The sequence below is a fragment of the Glycine max genome, chromosome 1 (genome assembly GCF_000004515.6).
Source record: "Glycine max cultivar Williams 82 chromosome 1, Glycine_max_v4.0, whole genome shotgun sequence".
NCBI classification, from domain to species: domain Eukaryota; kingdom Viridiplantae; phylum Streptophyta; class Magnoliopsida; order Fabales; family Fabaceae; genus Glycine; species Glycine max.
The window spans coordinates 48,180,519-48,191,837 of NC_016088.4; the positions used below are offsets into that span (position 1 = coordinate 48,180,519).

General features: G+C 36.6%; 1 non-coding gene across 1 annotated transcript; it reads left to right on the forward strand.

The window, feature by feature from the left end:
- The first annotated feature begins 4,457 nt into the window (after positions 1-4,457).
- Positions 4,458-4,564, forward strand: LOC112997889 (small nucleolar RNA R71). The gene has a single exon (XR_003262946.1). It is a non-coding gene; the product is annotated as a small nucleolar RNA R71 (small nucleolar RNA).
- The last annotated feature ends 6,755 nt before the right edge of the window (positions 4,565-11,319 follow it).

The following is an 11,319-nucleotide window of genomic DNA, read 5'->3' on the forward strand; positions in this document are numbered from 1 at the left end:
ATCCCGGTGCTCCAATCCTTTTTGTTCGGCTGCACAATCTTCTCCAAGATCATTTTTTATCTCCCTGTTTGAAATCTCAGTCTGCCTATTAGTTTGGGGGTGGTAAGATGTGGAAATTATGTGCATGACCCCATACTTTCTGAGCAAGGCATACATGGATCTGTTACAAAAATGGGTGTCTTGATCACTAACGATGGCTCTAGGGACTCCAAACCTGCAAAACAAATTAGATCTAACAAAATCCACAACAACCTTAGCATTGTTAGTTTTGGTGGGTTTGGCTTCCACCCATTTTGAAACATAATCAACAGCAAGGAGAATATTACATAAACCAAAAGAGACAGGGAATAGCCCCATAAAATCTATACCCCAGACATCAAACACCTCACAAAACAACATGGGCTGTTGAGGCATTTGTTGTCTCCATGAAGGTGAGCCGCCTACTCTCTGACAAGGCTCACAAGTGCTACAGATTCTCCACACATCCTTGAAGATGGTGGGCCAATAGAAACCGCAGTTAAGCACCTTGTGATGCCAAGATGGTCACCTAGTGCGGAAGAATGACAGAATTGCAGGACCGAGTCAATCTCATGGTCTGGAATGCATCTCCTAATAACCTGGTCACTGCACAACTTCCACAAATAGGGGTCATCCCAAATATAATGCTTAGCAGCGCTCTTAATTTTATCATTTTGAGCTCTAGATGCTAAGGGAGGAAAAACAGAAGCAACCAAATAATTCACAATATTAGCAAACCAAGGAGTGGGGAAGGAATCATAAATACTATACAGAATGTACAAATGGTCATCCGGAAAATCATCCCGAATGAGTGAGTCCTCAGATGCACACTCAATCCTACTCAGGTGGTCAGCCACGAGGTTCTGTGCACCACTCTGATCACGGATTTCCAAATCAAACTCTTGGAGCCAAAGCATCCACCTGATCAATCTAGGCTTTAATTCAGCCTTCTTCAACAGGTACTTTAGAGCTGCATGATCAGTATAAACAATAATACGAGTACCAAGTAAATATGAACGAAATTTCTCAAGAGCAAAAACTATCGCTAATAGCTCCTTCTCTGTGGTGGTGTAATTTGCTTGAGCAGCATCCAAAGTTCTGGAAGCGTAGTAGATCACCTGAGGCAGCTTATCAATCTTTTGAGCAAGGACAACCCCCAATGCATAATTGGATGCATCACACATTAGCTCAAATGGGGTTGTCCAGTCAGGTGCCTGAATGATAGGGGTGGTAGTCACCGCACGCTTAAGGCAATCAAAATCCTCTTTACAGCGGTCATCAAAATCAAACTCCACCTCCTTTTGCAGTAGATTGGATAGTGGAAGGGTCACTTTGCTAAAATCCTTGATAAAGCGCTTATAAAACCCTGCATGACCAAGAAAAGAATGAACCTCTCGCACGCAAGAGGGGTAAGGCAATTGTGAAATAACAACTATTTTTGTAGGATCTACCTCTATGCCCCTACTGGAAATAATATTCCCTAAAACTATACCTTGTTCTACCATGAAGCGACATTTTTTAAAATTTAGCACAAGGTTAGTTTCAATGCATCTATTAAGAACTCTATCCAAACTATCCAAACATGCATCAAAAGAGGATCCATAAACAGTAAAATCATCTATAAACACCTCTATGCAACTCTCTAAAAAATCACTGAAAATGCTAAGCATACACCGTTGGAAGGTACCAGGGGCGTTGCATAGGCCAAAGGGCATCCTCCCATAGGCAAAAGTGCCAAAGGGACAGGTGAATGTGGTCTTTTCTTTATCGTCAGGAGCAATATGAATTTGTATATAACCAGAAAAACCATCAAAAAAACAGTAATGAGACTTACCTGTCAAGCGTTCAAGCATTTGATCAATGAATGGCAGGGGAAAATGATCTTTTTCTGGTTACCTGGTTTACCAGTTGTTCTGCACTCTTGTGGGAATAAGCTTATTCCTTTCATTCTTAATCACTATAAGGCCTGTCTTCTTAGAAACCACTTGGACTGGGCTCACCCACTGGCTGTCAGAAATGGGGTAGATGATTCCAGCTTATAAGAGCTTGGTCACTTCTTTTTTCACCATATCTAGAATGACAGGGTTGAGTCGCCGCTGTGGCTACCTCACTGGCTTAGCTTCATCCTCCAAAAGTATCCTATGCATGTAGGTAGATGAGCTAATATCAGGAATGTCTGTTAAAGTCCATCCAATGGCTTTCTTGTGCTTCTTGAGCACTAACAACAACTTCTCCTCTTGCTCAGCAGCAAGGGAGGCAGAGATGATCACTGGAAATTTTTCCTTGCCCTCCAAGTAAACATACTTGAGGGTTGCTGGTAAGGGCTTTAACTCTGGTGTGGGTGGTGGCTGAACAGTGGGAGGAACCAGGGTAAGAGAAGAGGAAGGTTCCTCAGCCTGTACCTCATAAAGCAAGTCAGAAGTATATGTACTTCCTACAACATGGTTAGTGCATTTTGACTCTAAAAAATCAACATCAAGAGGTACAACACCCAGAAAATCAGAACCAGACTCAAATTCAAATTCACTCTCAGCATAAAAATCAGATACATGATTAAATTCAAACTCAAATTCAGATTCAATGCATAAGGAATGACAAGCATGCAGATCAGATAAAGATGGATGTTTCCTACCATGAAGAACAGAATCAAAATCAAACATATAATCATCAACAATCTGATCAATTATCTCAGCACGAAAAACAGAATGATCCTCAGATGGATGTTTCATGGCATCAAGAATGTTAAAATGAACAACAATATCACCAAATTCCATAGACAATGTGCCAGCATAAACATCTATTTTGGTTCAGGCTATTTTCATAAACGGCCTGCCTAAAATAATTGGAACTGAACCATGGGAAAATCCTTCTTCCATATTAAGAACATAAAAATCAGCAGGAAAAATAAGTTCACCAACCCGAACTAGCACATCCTCTATGAAACCTGCGAGGTAAGCAACCCTTCTATTTGCCAAATAAATCGCCACATTTGTAGATTGCAAAGGTCCAAGAGACAAAGAATTGAAAATGGGCAGAGGCATGACACTAACTAATGCTCCTAGATCTAGCATGGCATTCTCAAATTTATTGTTCCCAATAATGCAAGGTATACAGAAAGTACCTGGGTCCTTACATTTCTCAGGAATGTGAGGAACAGATTTACCTATCAATGCTGACACGTTTCTGCCCATGCTAATCATTTCATTGCCTTTGAGCTTCCTTTTATGGGTGCACAACTCATTTAGAAACTTGACATATCTTGGAATCTGCTTGATGGCATCTAGCAGAGGTATGTTCACCTCTACTCTCTTAAAGGTCTCCAAGATCTCCTTTTCCACTTCTTCCATCCTTTTGTTTAGAATTGCTCTAGGTGGGAATGGAAGAGGGATAGGAGGGTGTTGCAAGTCAGAACTACTCGAAGAAGGTCCACCTGCATGAAAATTTTTGTTAGCTCCCTCATGATCAGGAAGCTTTCTCTTTTGTGCAACTATCTCATCCTCTTTTTCAGGTGTAGAATGAAGCTTGATAGGTTCAGGTGCAGGTGCTGCTACTGGTAGAGGCACTTCAAATTGCTTGTCAGACCTCAAGGTGATGGCACTCACATTTCTTGGATTCTACATAGTTTGTGAAGGCAATTTGTCAAAATTTTGGGACTGAGCTTGGTTCAACTGAGTAGCCATCGCCCCATCTAATTTGTCAGACTCTGAATGGAGGCTCTTGTCTCTTGCTGAAATTGCATATTCTGGATGGTCATTTGCCTCACTAACTCTTCTAAGGAAGGTTGAGGAGGGGCCTTAGTTGCTTGTTGTCTTTGTTGTTGGTGCATTGGAGGAGGAACATATGGCTTGCTTGGACCAGCAACATTCTGGAAGGGAAGGGCAGACTGTTGTTGTTGTGGAGGACTTGTCCATCTCAGATTTGGATGATTCCTCCAACCTGGATTGTATCTGTTGCTTGAAAGATCATAATTATTCTGATGTTGTTGGTTTTGTTACTGAGGGGGTCTATTATAAATGTTTGCAACATAAACTTCAGGTTGCTCATTGACTCCAGATTGTTGCAAAGAAGGACAGAGATTTGTATGGTGATCTGCAGAAGAACATAGATCACAGACTCTTGCAACAGGTGCAGATGCAGATGCAGATTTCTGATTCATGGCAAGCTAAGTTACTAGGTTGACCAAGGCATCAAGTTTTCCCTCAAGCTTTTTATTTTCAGCAGATGAAGATCAATCTGTGGCCACCTCATGGACTCCTCTAAGGACAATAGCATCATTTCTTGCACTGAATTGTTGGGAGTTGGAATCCATCTTCTCAATCAAATTTTTGGCCTCAACAGGGGTCATATCACCAAGGGTTCCACCACTGGCAGCATCAATCATACTCCTCTCCATGTTGCTAAGTCCTTCATAGAAATATTGAAGAAGGAGTTGCTCAGAAATCTGGTGGTGAGGACAACTTACACATAATTTCTTGAATCTTTCCCAGTACTCATACAAGCTCTCTCCACTAAGTTGCCTGATGCCTGAAATGCCTTTTCTGATGACAATGGTCCTATATGCAGGGAAGAATTTCTCGAAGAACACCCTCTTATGGTCATCCCAACTGAAAATGGACCTGGGAGCAAGGTAGTATAGCCAATCTTTTGCCACTCCCTCTAGAGAATGAGGAAAAGCCTTTAGAAAGATATGATCTTCCTGGACATCAGGGGGCTTCATGGTGGAACAAACAATATGGAACTCCTTAAGATGCTTATGAGGATCTTCACCTGCAAGACCATGAAACTTGGGCAGCAAATGTATTAGTCCAGTCTTGAGAACATATGGAACACCCTCATTAGGATATTGAATGCACAAGCTTTCATAAGTGAAATCAGGTGCAGACATCTCCCTAAGAGTCCTCTCACGAGGTGGAGGTTGACCCATGTTCTCAGTATGAAAATTAGTAGTCGAATGCTCAAAATCATAATATTCAGAATCACCAGCAATAGAATACTCAGAATGCTCAAAGTGCACAAAATGATCAGGATGCACACTATGTCTAACTAATGTATGAAAGGTTCTATCTATTTCAAGATCAAAGGGTTGTAAATCACCTGGATTGCCCCTAGTCATGCACTATATGCAGCAAATCATGTGTTTCTCAAACAAGCACCAAGGGAGGGTTAAAACTACAGCTATAGTCAAATGATATCCAAATGAGCTGAAATTTTGTGAGCAACACCCTAAAATCACGAAAAGATAGCACAAAAAAATTCAAATAAAAATTCAAAGTCTAACTATGAAAACTACCTAAGCAAAGTTTAGAAAAATGTGACAATAATACTTGGAAAAAAAAACTTAGTAAGCAGCTGATTTTTCGAGTTTGGGGCCGGTTTCCACAATATGGGAAATTTTTTTCTACCCCAAATGCATATATAATAATAGTCATTTTGATACCCGGAGCAAAAATTATGGTCGTTTTAAGTTTTGCTAAAAACAAGTTCCCAAAATTTTTGTCTCTCTCAAATACTGCCACACCAAGTGCTCCTGGTATTTTTCACACAAAATATGGATCAAAAGAAACTACCACACAAAAAATCAGCCAAAAATAACAGCTCTAACTACCAAAACAAAAATCGCTAATTATATTACAAAATTAGTCGCTAATCACTGTTCACAGCAAACACAAAACTGAATCAGCCGCTAATCACTGTTCACAGCAAAACACAAAACTGAAATAGTCGCTAAACAGAGGATGCGACTGAAATGCAAAAAAGAACTCTACACAAAATAAAACAACACACACTCACAACCTAAACGACAGAGCTGCACACAAAACAACTAAACACTATTATGAATCTTTGACCCATTGCTCTCTGGCAACGGCGCCAAATTTGATCGACGTCATACCCGAATCAAATAAACATTAAAAATGCAGTATCTAGGAAGTGATCCTAGGTCGTCTCCCAACGAGCAGTGGTCAACCAAACGTTCATAACAAATATTAATAAAACAGTAACAAATTGGGAAGGGTTTGTTTGTTTTTGTAAATTAAACAGCAAGCAAATTTGAATTAGAAAATAACAGAATTAAAACATGTTGTTTCCCCTTGATTCACAAGTAAGTCTCTTATCTTAGGTTACGAGAATTTATCCTTAATCAGTTCAACTACTTAATCCAACCCTAAATTAAATTACTAAGCGAAAATTAACATAAGGTTGTCATTATGTGATTAAGCAACACATACACCAATTGATCATGAATGAAACTGATCATTAAGCATGAACGTAAATTAAGCGCAGAGACAATTAATCAAGCATTAAGCATGCATGGATTAATAGCAACAAATACAGAGCAGTTAGTGAAGGGGAAAAACTGATCAGAATTCAATAGTAATAACAAAACCTCAAAGAGAGTTGTGCTTGATCCTCAAGAGAAAACAACGCTAGAGACTTAGCCTTCCATTAATCAGCAGAAAATGAAATTGCAATTGGAAGCAGAAAATGAAATTGCAGATTGAAGCAGAAAACGAAATTGCAGAAAACGAATTTTATTGCTACGTGAACAGTATGCATGAACAGTAAAAACTGGAATTGCAAAACTCTGGTGCTGTTATATAGGTCCTTAGCCTCAAAGCTTACAAATCTATTTTAAGTCTAAGCCCATAAACAAAATAAAATAAAATCTGGACAAGATAAGATATGATTGGATGAAATAAAATCTGGATGAAATAAAATCTAGATGAAATAAAATCTGGATAAGATAAGATTTGATAAAATAAAATTGTCTGTTCTCTTCAAGTCCAAGCCCAATTATGGATTCAAGCCCAATTGCTTATAATTCTCCTGAAATTAAATTAAAAACACAAAATTAGTCAAGTAGGCCCAAATGATAAAACTACATAATTAAATTGACAATTAAGGCTAATCAGTAATTAAAATGGTGGCAAAAAGGGTTAATAAATAGGAGAAAATAATGACACATCAGAATGAGACTTGGTTCCGTGATGTAATTTCGTTGTACATACATTTGTTATTTTCAATGAAACTCTTATTTAGTTAGATGTTTTCTCATAAGGATTTGTGCACATATTTATTTATTTCGAGAAAAATCATTTGGTTTAGATCTAGAATAAACATATGGTTTATTCATTAAGTCGAGAGCTAGTGCTGAGAGACTTGATATATTGTGATACATGGAAGATATTACTCATCATTAGAGGACCTATTGCCATAACTCACATATTATGTTTCTTGTTATGGTTGATGTTGAGTTAAATGGACCAAGTGGGAGAATGACGAAATTTTCGAATGGGTCCACGTTCCTCTATTTTTCCCGTTACAGTTTTTTCGGGAATTTGTTTTCTGAATTTGGTCCATTTTTCTTCCACATTCAATCCCTATCTTTGCAATGTTCAGTAACAAACTCACGTCCTTATCCTCAAACTCACGTTCTGATCAAAATTCGTTGAGCTCTGTGATGGGCAGACTCTATAAATAGGATGAGGTGCTCTCAGTTTTAGATCACCAAGTCTACTTCTCTATTCAGAAAAATACACCATCTATTTTGAGTTAGTATGGAAAAATAAAGTTGAGTTCGGGTTCATGTTTGCGCTGCTCCATATTTGATCTACAATGGCTGAAGGTACACTTGTCTTGTTTAGCTTCCTCTGTTTGATCTGAATATGTCATTTAAATTCATTTGCATGTTTAGATAAGTATGTATATCTCTTACAAAGGGTTGTCAGCAGAAATTGAAAAAAGCATGGTGCATGAAGAAAACATAGCGAGCAACCTCGACAAGAGGCTCATGGGGTGAGGAAATGACAAAAAGAATGAGTTTTGCGGCGAGGGAAGGGCTTTTGATGAATCCCGTTGTGATCATGCGTGCGTGGAGTTGGTTTACGTGTTTTGTGGTTGTGCATTTTGGGAGTGTGGTGAGTGTGGGAATGGGTGAGGCCCATGGCTGGTGTGAAGAGGAACAACTAGCACACACAAGCATCAATGGCTCAAACTTTGAGGTTGTTTTCTGTTAACAAGTTGTAGTTGCAATTGCAAGGAAGAGGAAGTCCATTATTTTCTGTTTATCCCATCTTTTTTGTTTTTTTTCTTTAGTTTTTATTTTTTTTAATAAAAAATGAAAAGTTTAAGAGAATTAATTTGAGCCACTACAAATCTGAAGGTTTAAAAAGTGTTTATAAAAGTATATACTACAGATTATTTACTAATAAGAGATTATCGAAATTTAAACTCATGTCTTTGTAAGATGTAAGTTCTGTCTTTATTAATTGAAATCATTATGATTATATGTTGTTTTATAAAAAGAAAATTAATTTATCACAAGTATGCAAATGTGTGCTATTTGATGCACAGAATGAGAAAGAGGGAAAAGAAAAAATATATATATAAATATAGTAAGTGATATAATGTAATAGAAAGAGATAAAAAAAATAATGAATGTTAAGATGTTTGATATATAAGAACGATAGTGTCATGTTTGGTAAATTTTTCAATGTCTTCTAGGACGGTTTATCTACTTTCTTAAGTTTTGGCATATTCTTTTTTATTTTGCTTGAAATGTTGATTGTTTGGTTGCAACGGCAGATATTTTTTGCCAAGATATTTCCACAGTAGCGCTTGATCAAGCCTTTAAGAACACGATTAGTCCATTGAAGTTTCCCAAACTCTCGATAACTGTAGTATTACTAGATGGATGCTGCATGCTTTGTAGTACTAGTTACAGTACATACTTAGAGCAACATTATTGCAGATACATGAATATCTTTTCTTTCACGAGGAGTAATATGAATTTATAGAATTTTGTGTCTTAATAAATGTCGTTTACTTTCTAATTGGAAATAAATTCACGTCATACTATATGTTTGTGTATTCTTAGACATTGTTTTGTACTACTAGCATCATTAACATTGCAATGTCCAAAGGGTTATTCAATGTTAAATAGCAATTTATTTTGCTTGTCTTATTTCTAGACTATCGGTACATAACATTAATTGCTGAAACATCCACTTCTAGACTCTAATTTAGGGATGCTAATCTAAATTTTGTGGCTGCGAACATTATAATATATAGTAGACTTTATATGCTGATCAATGGCAAGAATGAGTTTGTATTTCTTGACGGGGACCAGATTCATCAATTATTTAATTTCATGCATTTATTTTATAGAACTTTTAATATTTAGATTTAGATTTAGAAGTACGTTGACCAGAATTGTTGGATACTGGGGGGGTCAATTGTTTCATATCTGTAATATTTGAACCAATCTCCTTTACAATGTGTTTGGATGAAAAAATTAAAACAGATAAAGTATTTTAACAGGGATATTAAAATATCTTCTCGTAATGTAATCTGTTTGGATAAGATATTTAAAAGTAATTTAATATACTAACTTAGCAGTATTTCAAATTTTCACAAAAAAAACAAAGGAATTATAACTCTCTATCAGCGGCGTCACCAGCTACCATTTCTGACGCCGAAGTCCTCCACCGACACACTTCCGTCGTTCGCCTCCGATGGCACCTTGCGAAACTCACCGTTTCTCCACTCGAAAACTCCTCGCCCAGAGAAGGCACGCAGCAAGCGCTCACGCGCGGCGCCGGGGGACTGGTCCACACGCCTGCTCCACTTGGTCGTGCTGGAGCAGATGAAGCCGCCGCTGGCAAAGAAATGAGAGGGAATGAATGTGGAGCGTTCCAGACGCAAATGCCTTCACTGCGGTGCGGAGAAGACGCCGCAGTGGCGAACGGGACCGATGGGACCAAAAACTCTATGCAACGCGTGCGACATGAAGTTCAAGTCCGGGAGGCTGGTGCCGGAATATTGGCTGATGGCGAGTCCAACGTTCATATCAATGAAGCATTCGAATTTGCATCAGAAGGTTTTGAAATTCAGGCGGCAGAAGGAGATGCGACGATAGCAGCATCATCGGCCATTGATGAGTCAAAGTTCAATTTTCGATATATCCAACGGTGGCGATGAATTCTCGATCCATCATCATCACCTCCATTTAAATTAAAAATCTAAGTTACATGTCATCATCATCATCTCTGAAAATTTGGATTATAACATTAAAAAATTATTTTGATTATTTAATTATTAAATATAAGTAATTTTAATAAATATTTAAAAATCAAAATTTGAATTTCATTCAAATTGAAATACTTTATCCAAACAAGGAAATTAAAAGACAAGTAATTGAATTACCTCATTCAAAAAAAAATATTTACAAAATGAAAAAAATTTAAATCAAAACAATTAAAATATTGTACATTTGAATATTTTAAAAGTTTCTAAATCTCCCATCCAAACACATGCTTAAAGTATAGTTAAAATAGAATTACATGAAGCTCAGCTCAGCTCACAGTGAAGGACTTAAATCCCCTGTTTTGGTTTCGTGTCCCTTTTTTATTCCTTTTCCCGTCTCTTCAATTAAAACACGATACTAACAAGAAAACAGTCCAAACACAACAGTTAGAAAAGGTAATGCTATTTTTCAATAACGTACAAATTTTTAATCAGAAGAATAGAAAAAAGACACCAGGAATTAATAAAAACATAAAGAATCGAAGTAGTACCTAATAAATCAAAAAGGTACTTTTAAGTTTCAATCAAAAGAAGTAGCTGATAAATCAGAGTCCTTTGTGAAAATATCGCATTTTCTATATTTCAAAAACATGTATAAATACTTAAAATTTAGAAAACATAATACACCCTCAAAAAAATTTAACTTTGGATAAAATATATTGTTTTTGTTATTCAAAATCTTTTGAAAACTTAATTTTAGTTTCTATAAAAATTCAATATATTTTTACTCCTTCCATTTTTACATAACATGCGTTTTTAGTCACTGATGAGGAACTTTTTATACTACAATTCTTTTTTATGAAAAATCTAAAAACATATTGATTTTTTTTATAAAAACTAAAATTAAATTTTAATATATTTTGAGAAGACAAACACATATTTTATCTATTTACTTAACATACCTAATTTCATGGATGGGATTGTGGGAGGAAAGTGGAAGGGATATTATATATAAAGTTGACAACATTACAAACTTACAGTTAATACAACTTGTGGGTGAAAGGGTTGCAAATCCTTTTCCCAATTGTCAACTTTTGCTTTAGTCAATCTCATAATACTCTTTTTTGGATAAAATGATGAACATTTAGTTAACGTAATTTTTTAAAAGAGGAGCATTAGCAACGTATTTATATTTTTTATCATATTGTTTTTATTATTCATTAAAATTCATTAAAAATTACAAAATCATAAATTAGAATGATTAAATAAGAAGTGAAA